Source organism: Dipodomys merriami, unplaced genomic scaffold (genome assembly GCF_024711535.1).
Source record: "Dipodomys merriami isolate MVZ:Mamm:240054 unplaced genomic scaffold, mDipMer1.0.p SCAF_19, whole genome shotgun sequence".
Lineage (NCBI taxonomy): Eukaryota > Metazoa > Chordata > Mammalia > Rodentia > Heteromyidae > Dipodomys > Dipodomys merriami.
In genome coordinates, this window is record NW_027203270.1 from 6495547 (window position 1) to 6518639 (window position 23093).

The 23093-nt window shown below is 45.4% G+C and overlaps 1 long non-coding RNA gene and 1 other non-coding gene across 2 annotated transcripts; one reads left to right on the plus strand and one right to left on the minus strand.

Moving 5' to 3' along the window:
- The first annotated feature begins 72 nt into the window (after positions 1-72).
- Positions 73-22816, plus strand: LOC138830355 (uncharacterized). Its single transcript, XR_011373008.1, has 4 exons — positions 73-223; positions 19786-19960; positions 21118-21336; positions 22553-22816. It is a non-coding gene; the product is annotated as an uncharacterized lncRNA (long non-coding RNA).
- LOC138831193 (small nucleolar RNA SNORA26) lies at positions 17501-17621 on the minus strand. The gene has a single exon (XR_011373144.1). It is a non-coding gene; the product is annotated as a small nucleolar RNA SNORA26 (small nucleolar RNA).
- Positions 22817-23093: the final 277 nt, after the last annotated feature.

Genomic DNA, 23093 nt, shown 5'->3' on the forward strand with positions numbered 1-23093 from the left:
GCAAAACCATGGCAACTGCCAACACAGAGCCCAGGTCCCCTCCCCCTCCCGCCCCCAGGCCAGCGCCTCCAAACCCCAGCAGGGACCGGACCAGGACCGGGGGTGAGCCGAGCAACACGGGGCGGGGCAGACTGGAGAGTTTGTCAGGGGACCCCCCAACTGAGCCGGAGGGGCTGGTACCCCCTTTCTCCCAGGAATCAGATGCCGTTGATTTTGAACCCCGGTAAGGCTTTGGAAGCAACTGTCCCGCGTGGGAACCATTCCCGCCCTGCCCTCTTTGGTCACACGGGGACGGAGGGGGGTCCCCCCCCCCCCCAGGGCTTGTAACATTCCTTTCCGGATTGGGGACAAAGGACTAGAGAGAAGGTGGGCGCTTTTCCCCTCGGGCAGTCTCCAGGAAGGTCCTAGGCCAGTGGCGTCGGGTGTCGGGGCTGTTTGGGGGAGCGTCCTTTGGGCCCATCTTTCCGGGGATGGGGCCCGGTGGGGACCCCGTGGCGCACCCCGGAGCGGGGTGTGTAGAGGCGGCTCACTTGCCTTGGGTCCGCGGCCACGAAGTGGATGCGGGGGTTTGGCTCGGGCTTTTCCCACCAGCGTGCCCTCGGGGGGACGGAGGCAGCGGGGTGCGCGGCGTCCGGGGGTCTCCGGGGTCCGGCGGGCCGGGGGACGTTGGCGGGCGCTGCGTGCAGCCGCGGGGTGCAGCCCGGGTGTCTTCGCCCCCAGCGCGGCACTGGCGCCCCGCGTCCTCTGGGGCCGAGACCGTTGCAGCCGCCGTTCGCTCACTCGGGCCTCATCTTCTCCCCCGGAGCGCTGGGTTCCACCGCAGGAACCTTCTTCCCGGTCCTCGGAGGGTCTGCGGGGCAGTTTCCTTAGCCGGTTTGATCCAGGTCTCTCCCTGCTCTGGTCCTGGGTGATCTCTTTTCGGCCCCGCTAGCAGAGACACCTGTTAGGGACCTGGTGCAGGCGGGGTGGGGGGTGGGGGGTCGTCCTCCTCCTCCTCCGTGTGTGTGTGTGTGTGTGTGTGTGTGTGTGTGTGTGTGTGTGTGTGTGTGTGTGTGTGTGTGTGTGTGTGCCAGTTCTGGGATTTGAACTCAGGGCCTGGATGCTGTCCCTGCACTAATTTTTGCTCAAGGCTAGCCCTCTTCATCTCCACTTGGCACTTTCCAGCTGACTTGGAACTGTGGTCCTCAGATCTCAGTCTTCTGAGTAGCTAGGGTTACAGGTATGAGCCAATGGCGTTCACCTTCCTTGTTGCTGCTGCTGATGAATTTCTCCTTCTCCTTCTTTTTCTTTTTTTGTTTTTGGGTCTGGTCGTGGGGCCTGAACTCTGGGCCTTGGCGCTGTCCCTCAGCTCTTCAGCTCAAGGCGAGCGCTCTACTACTTGAGCCACAGTGCCACTTCCGGCTTTTTTCTTTTTGTTTATGTGGTGCTGAGGAATCGAACCCAGGGCCTAAGGCATGGAAGGCAAGCGCTCTACCACTGAGCCAACTTCCCAGCCCCTCCTTCTTTTTCTTGTGCCAGTCCTTAGGCTTGAACTCAGGGCCTGGACTCTGTTCCTAAGCCTCTTTGTGCCACAGCACCACTTCTGGCCTTTTCTGTGTATGTGGTACTGAGGAATTGAACCCAGGTCTTCATGCATACTAGGCAAGCACTCTACCACTGAGCCACATTGCCAGCCCTTTCCCTGATTTTTTGTTCAAGATTAACACTTCCAGAATCACTTCCAGTTCTATTGGTAGTCCTGCCTGGTCTGGGTTTGAACTGTCATCTTCAGAAGTCAGCCTTCTGAGTAGCTTGAGTGAGTAACTAGCACTGGGTTTGGAAATTCTTTTTAAGTTCCATCAAGCTTAGCAAATGTCTTTGATTTATTTTTAAGGGGAGAGAGAAAGGGGGGGTGCACCATTATAGGCCCCACTTCTCTGCCTGCAAACTGGAAGGTTTGTTCTCTGAGTATTCACTCAGAATTATTTTACTGCAAAGGATAATCACATTAGACAGAGCAAGGGGAAAGGAGCCCTTCTATGTACTTTTATTCAGAGTGGCAATTGGTAAATGACGTGTTCCAAAACATTTAATGAGACCTCTTGAGCCCATCATGGTACTTTGCAGGGTTAGTCCTAAATTGGAAAGTTGTTGAAGACCCTTGCAGTAGTGACATTTTGGAAATAATTGAAATGTCAGCAATAACAAATGAAACATGACATGTCTATACAAAGGTTAGAAATCAAGTATTAAAATGCTGCACTTGGTGTTTATCAACATGGAAATGGAACCAAATCAGTCATGAAGTACAAGCTTCAAATATCAAGGGTGACTTCTCACTGTCTTTGTTTTAAGAAAATAATAAATGTGCTCTACTTTTAGAGAAGAGTCTGGTTTTGGCTTTTTGAGACAGGGTCTGACCTTGAACCGCCGATTCTTCTGCATCTACCTCACAAGTGCCGAGATTAATATAGGTGGGTCCTATCAGACCTAAGAGTCTGGTTTGTTGAGTTGTGCTTTTTTTTGGGGGGGTGGGGTGTTTTGTTTGTTTGGATTGGTACTGGGGCTTGAATTTAGGACCTAGGCACTGTTCTTTAGCTTTTTCACTCAAGGATGGCACTCTACCATTTCAGTCACAGCTTTACTTCTCTCTTTTTGGTGGTTAGTTGGAGATGAGTCTCATAAACTTTTCTGTCTTTGAACATTGATTCTCAGATCTCAGTCCCTGAGTGGATAGGATTATAGGTGTGAGCCACCAGCACCCAGCTAAGAGTCTGTGTCTAAAAGCTACTCATCAGGACTAAGTAGCATCATTAAAACCTTAAAGCAGAACACAAAAGAGTATTACACATTAAAACTCAGAAGTACATAAAAGAACCATCATTTTTTTTTGGGGGGGGGTGTCCGGTCATGGGGCCTGAACTCTGGGCCTGGGCACTGTCCCTCAGCTCTTCAGCTCAAGGCTAGCACTCTACCACTTGAGCCACAGCTCCACTTCCGGCTTTTTTTTCCTGCTTATGTGGTGCTGAGGAATCGAACCCAGGGCCTCATGCAGGCAAGGCAAGCGCTCTACCACTGAGCCACCTTCCCAGACCCTTGTTTTGTTTTTTTAAAGGGAGGGGGCTGGGAAAGTGGCTCAGTGGTAGAGTGCTTTCATAATGAGGTCCTGGGTTCGATTCCTCAGTTCCACATAAGCAGAAAAAGCCAGAGTAGCAATGTAACTCAAGTGCTAGAGCGCTAGCGTTGAGTTGAAGAGCTAGGGACAGCGCCCAGGCTCAGAATTCAGGCCCCATGACCAACAACAACAACAAAAGAAGCAGCAAAGATTTAAACATACACTCACCTAGCAAGGTGCCAGGTGGCTGAGATCTGAGGATCACAATTCAAAGACAGCCTGGGCAGGAAAGTCCATAAGACTCTTATCTCTAATAAACCACTCAGAAAACCAGAAGTGGCACTGTGGCTCCAGTGGTAGAGAGTTAGCCTTAAGCTGAAGAGCTGATAGTACCCAGGCCCAGAGTTCAAACCTCATGATCGCCAAAGAAACAATAACAACAAAAAAAACAAATAACAACAAAAATACACTCTCCTAGAAACACACATCTACAATTCAGAAGGAAATAAGTGTTAGAACTTCAAAGCTTAGCCATCTGTGCCTCTTGGCCTACTGTACCCTCCTTTTCACTCCTGGAACTTCCAGCCAAGCTTGGGCTCTGGACAGTTGCCCTATTTCCCTAGTAGGTTTTGTTTTTGTTGGTCATAGGGCTTGAATTCAGGGCCTGGGCACTGTCCCTCAGCTCTTGCTCAAGCCACAGTGCCACTTCCAGTTTTCTGGCAGTTAACTGGAGATAAGAGTCTCATGGATTTTCCTGCCTGGGCTGGCTTTGAACCATGATCCTCAGATCTCAGCCTTCTGAGTATTACAGGTGTGAGCCCCCAGCCCCCAGCCCTCAGCACCATAGTAGTTCTGTTGTTAACACAGGGTGTAGTTTGAAGGTACAACTGATCTCAACAGCAGTCAGGAGTAATGGCTCAAATGCATTAATTAAGGCCCAATATAAGTCCATGGCATTTGGGAGCTATTTTTCAAAATTCCATTGGTCAACAGAAATGACTCTAAGGAGAGTTGACTCATTCAAACAAGGTATTGCTTGCAACATTTCTTAAAAATAAAATAAGGGGGGGCTGGGAAGGTGGCTCAGTGGTAGTGTTTGCCTTGCATGAATGAGGCTCTGGGTTCAATTCCTCAGCACCACATAAGCAATAAAAGCCAGAAGTGGCGTTGTGGCTCAAGTGGTAGAGCACTAGCCTTGAGCTGAAGAGCTGAGGGATAGCGCCTAGGCCCAGAGCTCAGGTCCATGACTGACAAAAAATAAAAAATAAAATGAGTTGGGTGCCAGTGGCTCACACCTGTAATCCTGGCTACTTAGGAGGCTGAGATCTGAAGATTGTGGTTTAAATCCAGCCAGTATAGGAAAGTTCGAGAGACCAAAAAATCTGGAAGTAGACCTGTGGCTCAAGTGATAGAGTGTTAGCCTTGAGCAAAAAAAATTCAGGAACAACACCCAGGCCCTGTGTTCAAGCCCCAGCACTAACACAAAAATATGTTCAAGCTCCAGGACTAACACAAAAATAAACAAAGAGCTATATGTCATATATGAGAGGGGTAAAGGTGGGGGTGAAGGCTATCCATTTGTCCACTCTACTTCATGCAACAATTAGTCCCATAATGATCATACTCCATCCTTCTCCAGGCCTACAGCACGGAGATCCTGAAGTTCTTGTAGGTTCTGAAAAAAAAAAAAAAAAAGAACATGGAAGATGGATCTTAGCACCTGAGTATGTTTCCCTTATAGAGCTGGAGAGCTGGTCATCTTTTGCTCTCTCTAGGTTAAACAGTGCTACGGAAATTTCTCTTCCCCCTAGAATTCTCCTCTATTCCTTTCCTTGACAAGAAACCCGAGAGGTTCTCTTGATTTTGTGGACAACTTATTTGATTATTCAATTAAAATTGTACTAAGAGTTAGGCAAGCACACCTGTAATCTCATCACTTGGGAAGCTGAGGATTGCAAGTTGTTTCGAAAACAAAAAGAAACAACAACAAATTGCAACAAGATCCCCAGAAAAGAAAGGCTATTCTGATTCTTGTTCTAGCTAGAGTACTGGTTTCTCCAGAGAATATTGACTCCCCCATCCCCCCTCCCCCCCCCCTCCAGCTGAGGGACAAGGCATCTGTACTCCAAAACCACCACAGTCTCAGTCATTACCTAAGCCTAAGTCAGAGTGTTGGGAGAATTTATTGAAGGGTTTGGATCAACAAATTCTATCCAGCACCTTGTATGTGGGGACTCATCAGAGAGGTCTGTAACCTCAAAGATGGTAGGAGCCTAGAAACTAACAGGTCTGATCTAATGATATCCATCATCTTAGGAGTGTTTCTTGGAGTTAGGAGAATCTTTAAATCTGAATCAGGTCCCCCCTCAAACAGAAACTCTGAGCAACACCAGAGTTTGGAGGGAAAGGAGTCAGGGGAAGAAGGCCAGGAAGCCACACCCAACCAACCTTATTTCAGGCCCAAGTGAGAAACTAGGGGTTTATGCAGAATACGCTCCTTGACCACGCCCACTGAGGCTGCAGTAGCCTACCCTCAGCCTTGAGCGATGGACAGGAAGTACCTTCTGTCCAATCACAGCACCGGGTCCTTTCCAGCCCTTTTTCTCCCTTCCCCCAGCAGGACAGACACACCTGGTACACAGGCCAAGGACATCCTATCCCTTTATTTCTGCTACTCTCAAAACACTTCTCAGAAAATATTTGGTGCTTTTCCTTGTTCTCTTGTATCTGATATTTACTGTACTTTTCCATTTAATGAAGTCCTGATTTGATTTCACTTTTTATTTTGTCACAATGTTTTAATTTGGGCTTCATATGCTCCAAAAATATCTTGTCAGGGTATCAAAATAACACTGCAGAATGGCAACCTCAGAGCTTTGGGGCCTGTTTCTAAATCGTGAAATGATATGCAAGAGTCTGGGATCCTGTCAACGATTGGGCTTAATGATTTCCATGTGGCTCTTTCTGGAAGGTTTTCTTTCCTAAGAGAGGGCTTAGGAAGATGAGCAAAGAAAACTGCGGGCAGCAAACATTGGAGCTGGGAATGATTTTTGAGAGAAGAAAAAAATCGCTCCAAATTTCGTAGCAATTTCTCCCAGAAGGACTCACACTTGCTCTCCTATTTCAGGGCACTTTGTATTAACCCACCTCCCTCCGGGCCGGGGTTTGGTGGAACTTGGGGACAGGTGTGTTAATATTAGAGTTTTCAAGACAGTGAAAAACCTGTCGCACGCAGACTCTTAGAATCCCCAAAGAGGGCATAGGTATCAGAATTTTAATAGCTGTCCCAGGAAATTCTTCTTATTTTGGTGACACTGGGTTTGAACCCACGGTTGTCCCACTTGCAAGGCAGGTGTTCTACCAATTAAGCCATGCCCCGAGCTCAAAGGCAATTTTTTTTTTTTTTGGTCCGGTCGTGGGGCTTGAACTCTGGGCCTGGGCGCTGTCCCTCAGCTCTTCAGCTCAAGGCTAGTGCTCTACCACTTGAGCCACAGCGCCACTTCTGGCTTTTTTCTTTTTTTGCTTATGTGGTACTGAGGAATCGAACCCAGGGCCTCGAGCATGCAAGGCAAGCGCTCTACCACTGAGCCACCTTCCCAGCCCCTCAAAGGCAATTTTTAATTTCAGTTAAATGTGTGTGTGTGGGTGTGTGTGTGTGTGTTGGTGACTAATTGGAGGTAAGAGTCTCCTAGACTTTCCTGCCCAGGTTGATTTCAAACTAATTCCTTGAATCTCACTCAGCCTCCTGAGTAGCTAGAGTTACAAGTTTGAGTCACGGTGCTCGCTTGTCTTTTCACTCAAGGCTGACCTTCTACCACTTGACTCCTACCTCTATGATAGTCTCATGGACTTCCTGCTTGGCTAACTTTGAACTGCCTTCCTTAGCTCTCAGCCTCCTGAGTAGCTAGGATTACAAATGTGAGCCACTGGCCCCCAGCTAGGCAATTCTTATTAACAGGAAAATTTTGACCACACTGGCATGGTAAACTTGAATACACAATAGTCAGTTTCTTGTTTGAATTAAATGATATTGAAAAACATGGAATGTTATTCAGCCATAAAAAGGAATGAGTTTGACCTCCAGCAGTGCAAAAATAATTTTAAAAACAGGATTGATATTTTGATCTATGCTAAATCATAGATGAATCTTAAGAACATGAGTGAAATAAACCACACACAAAAGAGCAAATATCTTATGATTCCAGTCATAGGAAATATCAAGAGTAAACAAATTTATAAGAGAAAGTAGGAGAGTTATCAGGGTTTAGGAGGAGAAGGATGGATACCAAATAATTTGTTTGAGGTAATGAAAAGTTCTGGAACCAGGTAATAATGATGATTCTACCACATTGTGAATATACTCAATACTATTTTTTTTTTTGTCGTGGGGCCTGAACTCTGGGCCTGGGTACTGTCCCTCAGCTCTTCAGCTCAAGAACCACAGCACCACTTCCGGCTTTTTCTGCTTATGTGGTGGTGAGGAATCAAACCCACGGCCTCATGCATGCAAGGCAAGCACCCTACCACTGAGCCACCTTCCCAGACCTGTTCAATACTATTGAATTGCATACTTAAAAGAGGTCACAATGGAAACTGGGCATCAGTGGCTTACTCCTGTAATGTTAACTACTTGGGAGGCTGAGAATGGGTGGATCTCTGTTTGAGGCTAGCTCAGAAAAGTTCTAGATAACACTTTTCAGCCAATAACTGAGCCAATGACATGTGCCTAGCATTCTAACTAGAGCAGAAAGCCAATAATAAGTGGAGTGTGGCCTAGGTCCTTGCTTGAATAGGAAGTGAGACTTTATCTTGAAAACCAGCACCCAAAAAACGATGGGAAACATTGTTCAAATTTTTCTTTAGACCTGAGGCCCTGAGTTCAAACTTCAGTACTGTAAATTTATTAACTAATTAAAAGGATGTTTATTTGATATGTTTTACAATTAATGGTTGAATTATATTTAAAAGTGAAACATGAATTTATGATTATATTGAAATCAAAATAATAAGTACTCAAGCTCAACAATACCAAAATGTTTTTCTGTATTTTCCAATTATCTTTGTTCTTGAAGCTCTGTCTATTGAGTCTATGTGGTGGAAATATTCTCTAGTGTTGTGTGTACCTCCACATGTCTTCCCAGCTCTGTACTCAGCCATGTCACCTTGGTGCCTGGACACTGGCTGTTATGCTAGTATTTACACAACAGAAACCCAAACACTACAAATCAAGGTCCCTTCTTCCACAGCAAGTTGACTGTTAAGCACTTACCAACACACCTCCTCTGCCTCTGTAGCTCATGCCTATAATCCTAGCTACTCAGGAGGCCGAGATCTCATGATTGCAGTTTGAAACCAGCCCAGGCACGGGAGTCCAGGAGACTTATTTCCAAATAACCACCAAAAAGCCAGCAATGGAGATGTGGCTCAATTGGTAGAGCCACCAGGCTTGAGTGATAAAACTCAGATACAGTATCCAGGCCCTGAGTTCAAGCCCCAGAACAGGTACAAATAAGAAAACAAATTAAGCTGGGCGGCAGTGGCTTGCGTCTGTAATCCTAGCTACTTAGGAGGCTGAAGATCATGGTTCAAAGCCAGCCCAGGCAGGAAAGTCCATAAGACTCTTATCTCCAATAAACCACCAGAAAACCCAAAGTGGTGCTGTGGCTCAAGTGGTAGAGCTCTCGCCTTGAGCTGAAGAGCTGAGGAACAACGCCCAGGCCCAGGCTCCAAGACCAACCAAAAAAACAAAAACAAACAAAAAACACCTGAGGATTAAAGAAAGATAATTTATGTAAAGGGGCTTGTTCATGAGTCTCCTACATTACCAGCATTTGTTCCCTTACACTAGCAGAAAGAAAAAGGAAATTAGGAATCTGGACTCAAAAGTATCTTTTATAGCTCTCAATAAATATTTGTTGAACTGAACAAGTGATTGAATGGATAGATGTTCTTGGTACCAATGTAGAAAATATTATCTTAACAGCTGCCACCAGAATTGCTTTTACCAAAGGAAATGACTCCAAAGCTGCTGGAGCAGAAGGTGAGAGCAGAGGACATGTCAGAAACCTTGTTGCCAAGGAGAGATAGCTGAGCTGCTCTCTGGAAGGCCAAATGAGAATTTGGCCTGTGTTTTAGATCTAGAAAAGGATGCCAGAAGGAAGACTGCTGCAGAGATAGAGGCCAACAAAGCAAACATGTGATGCTGGGGGTAAGCTGGGTGTAGAGTAGGATGGAGACTATAGATTCCATAAAACATTTCTGGAGATGGGGTGGTTGGAAGCATTCGTCTAGTCTGTATTTGTTTACTGTAGGGTACAAGACACAGCCATTCATTGGAACACACAAACCTTGGGTAAAATTTTACTCTGTTAGAAAGCCTTGAATATGTGTTTATTTGGAATAGGATGAGTTGAAAGAATCTGGTTCTATCTTGGACCAAAGCTGCTAGTTAATAGCTAAAGAACAACTATTACACAAGTAAAAACTATAGCAGAGGCAGAAAATGCAACCGGAAGGACCTCCGGGATGAGGAAAATTCCTAGGATTATTCAGGTGCCTAAGGCTCACACCTGTAATCCCAGCTACTCTGGCAGCTGAGATTGGAGGATAACAGTTTGAAGACAGAGGGAGAAGAGAAATCTGTGAGATTCTTATCTTCAGTGAACCACCAAAAAGTCCAAAGTAGAACTATTACCTAAGTGCTGGAGCATAATAAGCCTCATTGAGCACAAAGGCTCAGAAACAATGCCAACATCCTGAGTTCAAGCCATAGCATATGCACACACATGACCACGTGTGTGCACACATGGAAAAAAAAAAACCTGTCACTGAAGAGAAACCTGGAGACACAAATAAACTACTTGGTGGTTTCTTGCATTCTGGAGCAGAAAGTGAACACCAATTAAAAAAAAAAACTGTCAAAATCCAATCCAGATGTGTGTGATTTAGTTAAGTATACTTAGGTGTCAATTTCTAGCAAACACTGTGGTAGTTTGTTAACAATGGGGAAGTTAAATAAGAAATATACAGAATTTTTTTTTTTTTTGGTTGGTTGTGGGCCCTGAACTCTGGGTCTGGGCACTGTCCCTCAGCTCTTCAGCTCAAGGCTAGCACTCTACCATTTGAGCCACAGAGCCACTTCCAGCTTTTTTGTTTCTTCTTCTGCTTATGTGGTGCTGAGGAATCAAACCCAGAGCCTCATGCATGGGAGGCAAGTGCTCTACCACTGAAACACCTTCCCAGCCTCTATACAGAAACTTTTTACAAAATTGATCTGGGTGTGGGCTCATATGGTAGAATGCCTGCCTAGCAAGCCTAAGGGCCTAAGTCTAACTTCCTAATAATGCCAAAGAAAAAATCTTTATGACATTCCTATAAATTATTTCAAGCCGGATGTTGTGGTATACATCTGTAATCTCAGAACTAGGGAAGCTCTGGCAGAGCTCTCAGAGATCCTTATGGCAGAAAGATCAGAAATTTGAGGCCCTTTGGTGACCAGAAAGAGAGAATGGGTTTGTGGCCCATTATGAAAAAACAAAACAAAACAAAAGAATACTTTAAAAACAAAACAAAAAGTCAGGTCCCAGTGGCTCACACCTGTAGTCTTAGCTACTCAGGAGTCTGAGATCTGAGGATGGATGTTGGAAACTAGTCCAGGCAGGAAAGTCTGAGTGTCTCTCTTTTTTTTTTTTGGGTCCGGTCCTGGGGCCTGAACTCTGGGCCTGGGTGCTGTCCCTCAGCTCTTCAGTTCAAGGCTAGCGCTCTACCACTTGAGCCACAGCGCCACTTCCAGCTTTTTTTTTTTTTTTTGCTTATGGGTGCTGAGGAATCGAACCCAGGGCTTCAAGCATACAAGTCATGCGCTCTACCACTGAGTCACCTTCCCAGCCCCTGTGAGCCTCTTATCTCCAATTAACTACCTAAAAACCAGAAGTGCATAGGTGGGTGCTGGTGGCTCACACCTGTAATCCTAGCTACTCAGGAGGCTGAGATCTGAGGATCATGGTTCAAAGACAGCCCGGTCAGGAAAGTCTGTGAAACTTTTTTTTTTTTTTGTCAGTCATAGGGTTTGATTTCTAGGCCTGGGCCCTGTCCCTGAGCTCTTCAGCTCAAAGCTAACTCTCAACCACTTGAGCCACAGTACCACTTCCGGCCTTTTCTGCTTATGTGGTGCTAAGGAATTGAATCCAGGGCCTTATGCATGCGAGGCAAGCACTCTACCACTGAGCCACCTTCCCAGCCCGTCTGTGAAACTCTTATGTCCAATAGAACACCAGAAAAATGAAAGTGGCTCAAGTGGTAGAGCACATGCCTTGAGCTTCAGGGCTCAGGGACAGCACCCAGGCCCAGAGTGCAAGATCCATGATCTACAAAACAAAACAAAAAAGCAAAACACCCAAAAAACTAGAAGTGCAGCTGTGCCTCAAAAATGGCAGAGGGCTAGCCTTGAGCAAATGAGCTTAGGGACAGCACCCAGGCACTGGGTTCAAGCCCCAGGAGAGAAGAAAATAAGTAAATAAAAGAAATAAAATTGAAGAGAAAGATAAAAGGGAAGACGAAGGGGAAGGAAAAGGGGAAGGGGAAGGGGAAGAAGGGGAAGGGAAAGGGAGGGAAGTGGAGGGGAGGGAACAGGAGGGGTAGGGAGGGGAGGGAAAGAATTGGTCTTTTTATTTCTTTTTTTTTTTTTTTTTGGTCGGTAGTGGGACTTGAACTCTGGGCCTGGGCGCTGTCCCTCAGCTCTTCAGCTCAAGGTGAGCGCTCTACCACTTGAGCTACAGCGCCACTTCCGGTTTTCTTGTGGTTTATTGGAGATAGGAGTCTCACAGTCTCTCCTGCCCGGGCTGGCTTTGAACCGCGATCCTCAGATCTCAGCCTCCTGAGTAGCTAGGATTACAGGCGTGAGCCACCAGCGCCCGGCTGGTCTTTTTATTTCAAACATAGTATTTTTCACCTTTAGAATTTAAGCCTGGGGAGGCTGGGAAGGTGGCTCAGTGGTAGAGTGCTTGCCTTGCATGCCTGAGGCCCTGGGTTCCATTCCTCAGCACCACATAAGCAAAAAGAAAAAAGCCGGAAGTGGCGCTGTGGCTCAAGTGGTAGAGCGCTAGCCTTGAGCTGAAGAGCTGAGGGACAGCGCCCAGGCCCAGAGTTCAGGCCCCACGACCGGACCCCCCCCCCCCCAAAAAAAAAAAAAGAATTTAAGCCTGGGGTCTGGGAATGTGGCTTAGTGGTAGAGTGCTTGCCTAGCATACAGGAAGCCCTGGGTTTGATTCCTTAGTACCACATAAACAGAAAAAGCAGGAAGTGGCGCTATTGCTCAAGTGGTAGAATGCTATCATTGAGCAAAAGCAGCTCAGGGACAGTGTTCAGGCCCTGAGTTCAACCCACCTTCCTCCCCCAGGACTGGCCAAAAAAAAAAAAAAAAAAAAAAAGAAAAAGAATTTAAACGTGGCCTGGCTTTGTGGCCAGTTTGCAGAAAGGTTCCGTAATCCCAGTTACTTGGGAGACTGATATGAAGAGGATTATGGTTCCAGGTCACCTCAGGAAATGAAGTTCATGTAACCCTATCTCAACAGAAATGACTGGATGTGGTAGCACGTATCTGTTGCCCTGGCTACCGTGGGAAGCATAAATAGGAGGATCTTGGGTACAGAAAATAAGACCCTATTTCAAAAATAACCTAAGCAAAAAGGCCTGCAGGCATAGCTCAAGAGGTAGCAAAGTGCAAGTGCAAATCCCTGAGTTCAAACCTCAGTATTGCAGCAAAAAAATAAAAAGCTTAATTTGGCTATTTTTCTTTCCTTCTCACATTCATTATTACAAAAGAGGCTTCACTTAAGGTGACCAGGAGGTCAGAGAATATCACGGTCCAGGTGGAATGAGGAAGCCAGTCAAGGACAGGAAATGAGCCAGATAGAACACAGATATGAAAACCAAGAGTTCAAGCTGTTGTCAGGACAGCAAACTTAGTTGCTTATCTGTTTATCCAGTTCTAGTCATAGGGCTCGAACTCAGGACTTGGGTGCTGTCATAGAGTTGTTTGTTGTTGTTGTTATTGTTTTGCTTGAGGCTAGTTCTCTAACGCTAGAGTTACAGCTCCATTTCTGGCTTTTGGTGGTTAATTAGAGATAAGAGTCTCCCATGCTTTCCTGCTTGGGCTGGCTTCCAACATTGATCTTTAGATCTTAACCTCCTGATTAGCAAGGATTACAGGTGTGAGCCACCCAAGCCTGACTGAGAGCAAAATGTAAATCATGGTGTGAGAGACAGCCAATAAACAAGCTCCATAAAGCCTATCCCTCCTGCCTAGCTGTGTATCCTAGCTGTGTATCCCATCACAGGGGGATACATAGATGTCTCCTTAGCTTGCACACTTATTAGCAGCTTTTAAGGTCTGCATACCTGATTCCTTGGTTTTCTGCTTAGTGGCAATGACATTAAGTAGGAGGAGCCAGCCAGGGACAGTCCCTGGAGTGGCCTTCCTCCTTGGTTGTAAGCAGGCCAGAACTTGCTTTGGAGTTGAGGTGTCTTCTCCCCTCCCCTTTTAGTTTCTGTATTCTAAATATTAGTAAAAAAAGTATTTTTACACATAGGCGTACACTCTCCACAAAACAGGAAATAGCCAATCAAAACTAGCCTAAAGCATAAAATCCTTCGACCTTGTCTGCTCACTGCTTATGGACAGTAGTTTGTTTGACTGGCTACTTGCTGGCTGTGTCTCTAATTGCCTGAAGTCCTCATAAACTTATGCTTTCCCTATTGTCTTTTTTTCCTTTTTTTGGTCGATTGTGGGGATTGAACTCAGGGCCTGAGCTTTTTCACTTAAGGCTAGCACTACCACTTTGAGCCTCTGGGGGCACTTCCAATGTTCTCTTGGTTAATTGTTTCAAACTGCAATCCTCCGATCTCAGCCTTCTGAATAGCTAGGATTAGAGGTGTGAGACACTGGGCCTGGTGAGCGTGTGTGTGTGTGTGTGTGTGTGTGTGTGTGTGTGTGTGTGTGTGTGTGTGTGTGTGTGTGTGTGTGTGTGTGTGTGTGTGTGTGTGTGTGTGTGTGTGTGTGTGTGTGTGTGTGTGTGTGTGTGTGCGCGCGTGTGTGCGTGTGTGCGTGCGTGCGTGCGTGCGTGCGAGCGCGCGCGCATGCTCGCGCCAGGTTTGGAGCTTGAACACAAGGTCTTGGCACCCTCTCTGAGCATTTTTTGCCTAAGGCTACCATTCCACCACTTGAACCAAAGCTCCACTTCTGACTTCTTGGTAGTTAATTTTAGATAAGAGTCTCATAGACTTTCCTGCCTCAGTTGCCTTCCAAATGAAATCTTCAGACTCCTAGTAGCTAGGATTACAGGTGGGAGCCACTAATGCCTGGCTTCTATTGTCTTGTTTTTACCAGCCTTCAAGCTTGGCTCTAAATACTGATATGGTGGAGGAAGTAAGGGTGGAATATAATATTTGGCTTGAATTGTATAAAATGGATTATGATTTTTTTTTTTTGGTCGGTTGTGGGGCCTGAACTTTGAGCCTGGGAGCTGTCCCTCAGTTCTTCAGCTCAAGGCTAGAGTTCTACCATTTGAACTACAGCACCACTTCTGGCTTTTTCTACTTATGTGGTGCTGAGAAATCAAACCCAGGGCCTCATGCATACGAGGTAAACACACTACCACTGAGCCACCTTCCCAGCCCAATAATCAATGATTTTAAGATATAAATGTAACTGTGCTTTTTTTTTTTTTTCGTTTGTTTTTGAGGGGGTCTGGTCATGGGGCCTGAACTCTAGGCCTGGACGCTGTCCCTCAGCTCTTCAGCTCAAGGCTAGTGCTCTTCCACTTGAGCCACAGTGCCACTTCTGGCTTTTTTCTTTTTGCTTATGTGGTGCTGAGGAATCGAACCCAGGGCCTCATGCATGCAAGGCAAGCACTCTACCACTGAGCCACCTTCCCAGCCTCTGTAACTGTGCTTTCTGTGGATAAGACTTCCCTGGTAACTAACTAGCTATTTTAGCTTCTGTAACTCTGCTTCTGCTGTTTTACTGAACAATGCGTGCCCTAAACCCAGCTGAACTATCACCATACTTTGTTCTATTCCCCAGCCTCCTGCCAGCAAAACCTTGGCAGGAAATTTGAACTTAAGGTGTGAGATGGGGCTGGGAAGGTGGCTCAGTGGTAGAGTGCTTGCCTCACATGCATGAGGCCCTGGGCTTGATTCCTCAGCACCACATAAGAGAGAAAGCTGGAAGTGGTGCTGTGGCTCAAGTGGTAGAGAACTCCACTTGAGCTGAAGAGCTGAGGGACAGTGCCCAGGCCCAGAGTTCAAGCTCCACAACCAACAACAATGATAACAATAAAATGGTGTGAATTTCTTGTAACAATCATTAGCTAAAACCAACACCCAACTCCCCCCTTTCCCTGCCCTAGCCAAAAATGCTTCAGAGCCAATGTGGCCTGGCACTCAGGACCATTTCCTGAGATTCCTGACTCCATGTGTGGCCCTGGTGCATCAGTTCTTTTCACAGACTTTCCTGCCTGGGCTTGTTTTGAACCACAGGCCTCAGATCTCAGCCTCCTGAGTAGCTAGGATTACAGGTGTGAGGCACTGGCACCCAGCAATATGCCTATAATTCTAGCTACTGAGATCTGAGCATCTATGTTGGGAGCCAGTCCAAGCAGGAGATTCATGAGACTCTTATCTCCAATTAACCACCAAAAAGCTGGAAGTGGAGCTGTACATCAAGTGGTAAAGTGCTGCCATGAGTGAGAAAGCTCAGGGACAGTAACTAGGTCCTGAGTTCAAGCCCCAATACTGACACACATATTCAAAACAAAACAAAACCAAAACCAAAAATGACAACAAACCCAAAACAAAAATCTGGGAAAACTGAAGTTTAAATCTCTCTGGATGATGAAGAAATTAATATCAAAGATAGGCTAATGTTTCTTGAATGTCTTAGCATATCAGAAAGACTTGATAGTTATCACCCAAAAACCAAAGTAAAATATAGCCCATGTATTGAATGTATCTATTTTTTTTGTTTTTTTTTCCCCCTTGGTCGTGGGGCTTGAACTCTGGGTCTGGGCGCTGTCCCTGCACTCTTCAGCTCAAGGCCAGCGCTCTACCGCTTGAGCCACAGTGCCACTTCTGGTTTTCTAGTGGTTTATTGGAGATAAAAGTCTCATGGGCTGGCTTTGAACCGTGATCCTCAGATCTCAGCCTCCTGAATAGCTAGGATTACTAGTATGAGCCACCACTGCTCGGTGGTATCTGTTTCTTTTCTTTTCACCGGTCCTGGGGCTATGTTTCTAAGCCCTCTGTGCTCTAGGCTAGAGCTCTATTACTTGAGCCACAATGCCACTTCCAACTTTCTCTGTTTATGTGGTACTGTGGAATCAAACTCAGGGCTTCATGCATGCTAGGCAAGCACTCTACCACTAAGCCACATTCCCAGCCCCCTAATATATTTATTCTTAAGCTTGTTGCTTTCATTTTGCTGGAAAAGACCAGTCTATGAGTACAATCTGGCTGCCACATGACAAGGAATGAGATCAGAGAGGAGGGCTAAAAGAAAGCTATTTGATTTATCCAGGCCTAACTAAAAAGCAGCCATTGGTGCTAACCTCCGTAAACTATTAATTTGAAAGAGAGACACATATAATTCCAGTTGGGGCAGAGAAGGGTAAAATAGGACTGTAAAGGACAAATATTTATTCATAGGTTCAGTGGGCAACATGATTGTGGATTGTATTAAAACAGAATAAGATAAGCCTTTAGAGTGGATATAAATGTTCTTTTTTTTTTTTTTTTTTTTTTTGTCAGTCGTGGGCCTGAACTGTGGGCCTGGGCGCTGTCCCTCAGCTCTTCAGCTCAAGGCTAGTGCTCTACCACTTGAGCCACAGCACCACTCCTGGCTTTTTCTGCTTATGTGATGCTGAGGAATTGAAGCCAGGGCCTCATGCATGCAAGGCAAGCAAGCACTCTACCACTGAGCTACCTTCCCAGCCCAATATAAATGTTCTTACACTGAGTGTTTACTTCTCTTCAAATCTTTTAGTTTTGTCATTTTATGGTTCATAAGCTCTTAGGGGATGGAGTCTATTGAAATTTTGCTAATTTTAGGCATGTTTTAAAGAATAAACAGAAAGGAGGAATGTCTTAAATTTCAAATTAGAGGAGAATGACTTGTAGAAATGTCACAATGAAATCGGCCTTTGTATAGTCACAAAAATTGTGAAAAATAAAAAAGGATGATTTATATTTTATATTATTCTAGCATTTAGTCCAGATTTAAACTGAGAACAAGGGTTGGGGTGTGGCTTAAGTGGTAGAGCTTCCAGCCTTAAGAGAAAAAGCCAAGCAAGTAAGATAGGCCTTGAGCTCAAGCTCTAGTACTGGCGCACACACACTATTTTTGTTTTTGTCAATTGTAACTCCAGACAGGATCCAAAGAGGAGTTTTACTGCCTCATCTCTGGGTTTTATGGAGATTTCATTTACCCTTTTGTGTTAGCCTCTTAAGATGTGGGTCAACCTTAAAAGGGCACAGGAAAGGGCAACACACACACTATTATAAAGGTGAAATTCTACCTTTAGGAATTTTATCTACTGATAGACTTACTTATGTTAAAAAAAAAAAAAAAAAAAAAGGAGCTGGGCGCCGGTGGCTCACACCTGTAATCCTAGCTACTCAGGAGGCTGAGATCTGAGGATCGCGGTTCAAAGCCAGTCCGGGCAAGAAAGACCGTGAGACTCCTATCTCCAATAAACCACTAGAAAACCGGAAGTGGCGCTGTAGCTCAAGTGGTAGAGCGCTCGCCTTGAGCTGAAGAGCTGAGGGACAGGGCCCAGGCCCAGAGTTCAAGCCCCACAACCGCCAAAAAAAAAAAAAAAAAAAAAGATATTTAGACTTGCACATGTAAAAAAAAAAAAAAGCATATTTAGCCGGGCGCCTGTGGCTCAGGCCTGTAATCCTAACTACTCAGGAGGCTGAGATCTGAGGAAAGTCCACGTGTGACTCTTTTTTTTTGGGGGGGGGGTGGGTCTGGTCCTGGGGCCTGAACTCTGGGCCTGGGTGCTGTCCTTCAGCTCTTCAGCTCAAGGCTAGCACTCTACCACAGCGCCACTTCCGGCTTTTTTCTTATGTGGTGCTGAGGAATCGAACCCAGGGCCTCAGGCATGCAAGGAAAGCGCTCTACCACTGAGCCACTTTCCCAGCCCCATGTGTGACTCTTTTTTTGTTGTTGTTTGTTTTTTTGGGTCCAGTCGTGGGGCCTGAACTCTGGGCCTGAGCGCTGTCCCTCAGCTCTTCAGCTCAAGGCTAGTGCTCTACCACTTGAGCCACAGCGCCACTTCTGGCTTTTTTCTTTTTTGCTTATGTGGTGCTGAGGAATCAAACCCAGGGCCTCAGGCATGCAACGCAAGCGCTCTACCACTGAGCCACCTTCCCAGCCCCGTGTGACTCTTATCTAGAATAAACCACTAGAAAACGAGAAGTGGCGCTGTGGCTCAAGAGGTAGAGCACGCACCTTGAGCTGAAGAGCTGAGGGACAGCACCCAGGCCCAGAGTTCAATCACCATGATGGACCAAAAAAAAAAAAAAAAAGATATTTAGCCAGGCACCATGGCTCAAATCTGTAATCCTAGCTACTCAGGAGGCCAAGATCTGAAAATCAGTTCAAAGCTAGCCAGGGCAGGAAAAGTCTGTGTGACTCTTATGCCCAATTAACTACCAGAAAACCAGAAGTGGCACTGTGGTTCAAATGGTAGTGTGGTTGCCTTGAGCTGAAGAGCTGGAGGGACACTGCCCAGGCCCAGAGTTCAAGCCCCATGACTGACAAAAAAAAAAAAAAAAAAAAAGGATATTTATTTTTTGAGATTTTAATTTTTGCTGTATAGTTGAAGCTTGCCTTGAACTCATGCAACTGGCCTCAACCTTGATCTTCCTGTTTCAACCTCCAGAGTGCTGGGATTACAAGCATTTTACAAGCCTGACTTTTGCAAGATACTTATTTTTATTTTTTTTTAGATTTTATTGCCAAGGTGATATACAGAGGGGTTACAGTTACCGAGGTAAAACAGTGATTACATTTCTTGTCTAACTTGTTACCCTTTCCTTCATTCTTCTCCCTTTCCCTCCCCCCCTCACAAGGTACTTATTAAAGATACTCTTTGTTTAACATATTGTAATCATGTAATATGTAAATACTTAAAACAATCTAATGTTCTCCAATAAGATGAATTATGCCTCAAATATATGCAATTGACATGTGTAAAAATAATTATCTTCATGAAACAGTCTTACATACACAAATGAATGAAGTAATACTAGGAAGAGTGTAACAGGAAAGGAAATACAGCATGCATTTTATATGAGTGGCAAATCTGGTGGATATAATGGAAAACTAGAAGGTTACACACTTAACCTCTAGGGAGTCATACTGGAATAAGGCAGGAAGTGATTTTTATATCATAGACATTTATGTATCAATAGAAAAAATTAAATGAACATGTATCATTTATTTTAAAATAGCTTAAAGAGTAAGTGAAATATAATGCAAGTGACTGCATCTTTATATTGTGTCACTGTAAGGTAACAAGTTCATAATATTGGGGAAATCAATTCTCATATTGGATAGCCACTTCATGAAGCATTGGCCCCCTGTTGCAACCATCAATCAGGTGCTGTTTACACCCTTCTTTATTTTACAGGTCTCCCTGTCTGTGGCTTAGCTAAGCTTCGTTGGCAAATACTAAAATGACTCTGTTCTAGTCTTATGTCATTTCTCTGGGAGTACAAACTGTCATTTAGGTTGCCCAACTGGAAATAGAAATTACATACCAATCTGCCTTGCTCTAAATCTTTGTATGAACAATCATTTCACAGGTATGTGATTATAGTTAAAGTGACAGTTCTATAAGTACAACCTAATGCTTCAAGTAAGATGGCTGGCCAACTCTTCAACAGATTAAGTGAAACTGAACAAACTAAATGATTAATAGAATTCCTTTCAGCATGACAAGTAGACTTTAGATTTTTCTACATCATCAAACTTAAGTACTGTTATCAAATTTAACTGATAGAGAGATGATCAACATATGATTGCCTGATGACATTTAGTACAAACCAAAAGGCCAGTTTTGGTTCCAGCTTAACACTTAACATTTTCCCTCACTGCCATCAATAATATGCTTAATTCAACTCAGACAAAGCAAAAATAGTAATTCTTAGTTTGCTATCTCATCTCTCAGTTGTTACAAGTGTTGAATCTATGATAAACTCCGAGATGGAATAAAAAATTTATAGCTCTAGGGGAAGCCAAGCCACTGTTGCGTTAAAATTTAAAACTAATTCCTGTTAGTACTGCTTTACATCTTTTTTTTTTTTCCTTTTTCTTCTTAAACTGAGGTTTGAACTCAAGGCCTTGGGCTTGCTAAGCTGGCACTATCATTTGAGTTATGCTTCCAGCCCTACTCTAAATCTTACATTATAATGTTTTTTATTCTTTCCTGAGTATTTTGTAGTAGTTATTATTTTACCAGATAAATGTTAGCACTAGTCCCATCCTTCAAGTAGGGCAAGGGCCACAAAGAGAGAAACTAGTTTGCTTCTAATTGGGTTGCTACACATTCAGGCATATTATTTGTACAGGGCAATCATCTGTAGATGTTGTTGAAGACATTAATAATGATTGCTCTAAGTTACAGGTGAACTTTTTTCTTTTGTCTTTTGTGGAGCTTGAACTCAGGGCCTGGGTGCTGTCCCTGAGCTGTTTTGCTCAAGGCTAACCCTCTACCACTTTGAGCCACAGCTCCACTTCTGGTTTTTGACTGGTTAACTGGAATCTCATGAAGACTTTTCTGCCCAGGCTGGCTTTGAACTGTGATCCTCAGATCTCAGCCTCCTACGTAACTAGGATTATAGGCTTGAGTCCCCAGTGCCCAGCTACAATTGAATTCTTGAGGGTCTTTTTCCCTTAGAGCTGAGCTCTTTCTTCAGATCTACTTTCCCATTATGATAATTTTAGAACTCATACTGTGCAGGCTGAAGATGACTGAGCTGTTTGTCTGAAGACAGCTGGCTGTCTACATCAAACTAATGACTTGGAAATTAAAGGCTTTGGAATACATTCTCAACCTCCTGATTCATGGCCTATTGGTAATGCAAGTAATCTGAAGTCTAAAAATTAACTGCCTCACAGTGAACTGGAAAGGGCAGCACTATGACTAATGCCACGCCGCTGATCTGGTCTGCCAGGAAAGGTGAGTAGAGAAACAATATTATCTTCTTTCTCTGTTAGCTTTAGGCACTAAAATCTTTTTGCTGGCCCTATATGACCTATTTGGCACCGTGAATCTAATCTAATCCAGGCGGCTATTTTTCAATGTTGTTTCCTTATGAGAAACTTTATGTTGTGACTTCCAGTGTGAAAAATAAGTGAATGAAAGAAAATACAAATGAAAAAATATTCCATTGTACTTAATATTTTATTTACTCGTTCATGACATTATTTTGCAATAATTCTGCTATAAACATGGGTGTACATGTTTGCATCATTTTCCCTTTTTTAAAAAAAATTGGCCGGGTGCTGGTGGCTCACGCCTGTAATCTGAGCTACTCAGGAGACTTGAGATCTGAGGATGGCGTTTCAAAGCCAGCCAAGGCGGGGAAAGTCCCTGAGACTCCTCTCCAATTAACCACCGGAAAACCGGAAGTGGTACTGTGGCTCAAGTTGCTGAGCGCTAGCCTTGAGCTGAAGAGCTGAGGGGAATGGGCTGAGAAGGTGGCTCAGTGGTAGAGCGCTTGGCTTGCATGCATGAGGCCCTGGATTCGATTCCTCAGCACCACATAAGCAGAGGGCGGAAAAAAGCCGGAAGTGGTGCTATGGCTCAAGTGGTAGAGTGCTAGCCTTGAGCTGAAGAGCTGAGGGACAGCGCCCAGGCCCAGAGTTCAGGCCCCATGATCAACCCCTTCCCCTCCCCCCCCAAAAAAAATTGGAGGGAGATCCTGGAACTGCTGGATCATAGGGTAGATCTGGAATGGTGTTCTACAGTACAACACGCTGAGCCAGTCACAAAAGGACAGACACAGTTCCATTCAGAGGTTGCCAAGAGGGGTGTGAGGGGGAAACCAACGCAGGGATACCGGTCGGTGAAGTTTCAGTTTTGCAAGCGGACCTACGTAATCTGGACCTCAGGGTAAAGTCAGCCCAACCAAGTAAGTACCTAATGCCACCAAATTCACACTTAATCATGCTTAGCGCGGTAAATTCTGGTATGTTTTATTACTTTCAATGTGTGTGTGTGTGTGTGTATGTACCGGTTCCGGGGCTTGGAGTCAGGGCCTGGGCGCGGTCCATGGGCTTTTTCTGTTCAGACTAGTGCTCTACCACTTAAGCCACAGCCTCCACTTCCGGGTAGTGTGTGTGTGTGTGTGACAGTTTACTGGAGATGAGTCTCACGGACTTTCCTTGCCCAGGTTGGCTTCGAACTTACGATTCCAGGCGTGCCAGCAGCCAGGTTTGGCCTCGGAACCAACACATTTATGGAGGGCCACGACCTGGAGTGGCGGGGCCCGGGGCGGCTCCGCAGGCCAGGCAAGCCCGCCTCGCTCCCCAGCTCACCTGCCTAGGGGGTCTCCGGGCTCGGAGCACAGTTCTCCCGTCACAGGAAAGCCACGAAATTCTCCTTTCACAACTTCCTCCCGGTCAAAAAAATAAAAATAAAAAAGTCTACCACGTGATTCCCGCCTGCCCGGCCCGCTCCTCCCCTACCAACCACACTGTTCAGATCCCCGTTTCCTAACATTCCACCGGCCCCGAAAGGTGAGCCCCAGCCACCGCCCCTCCAACGGCCGGGGGTCGGGAACCTCCCGTCTGACACCCGAAGATGAAGGTGGGCGGGACCGTCCTCGAACGCCCCGGAAGTCACTGCCTGCCTCGCTGGAGGAGGCTCAGGGGAGCGTTTTCGCAGCTACGGATTGGCGGGCAGGTGAATGACGTATTACGTGGGACGACGTG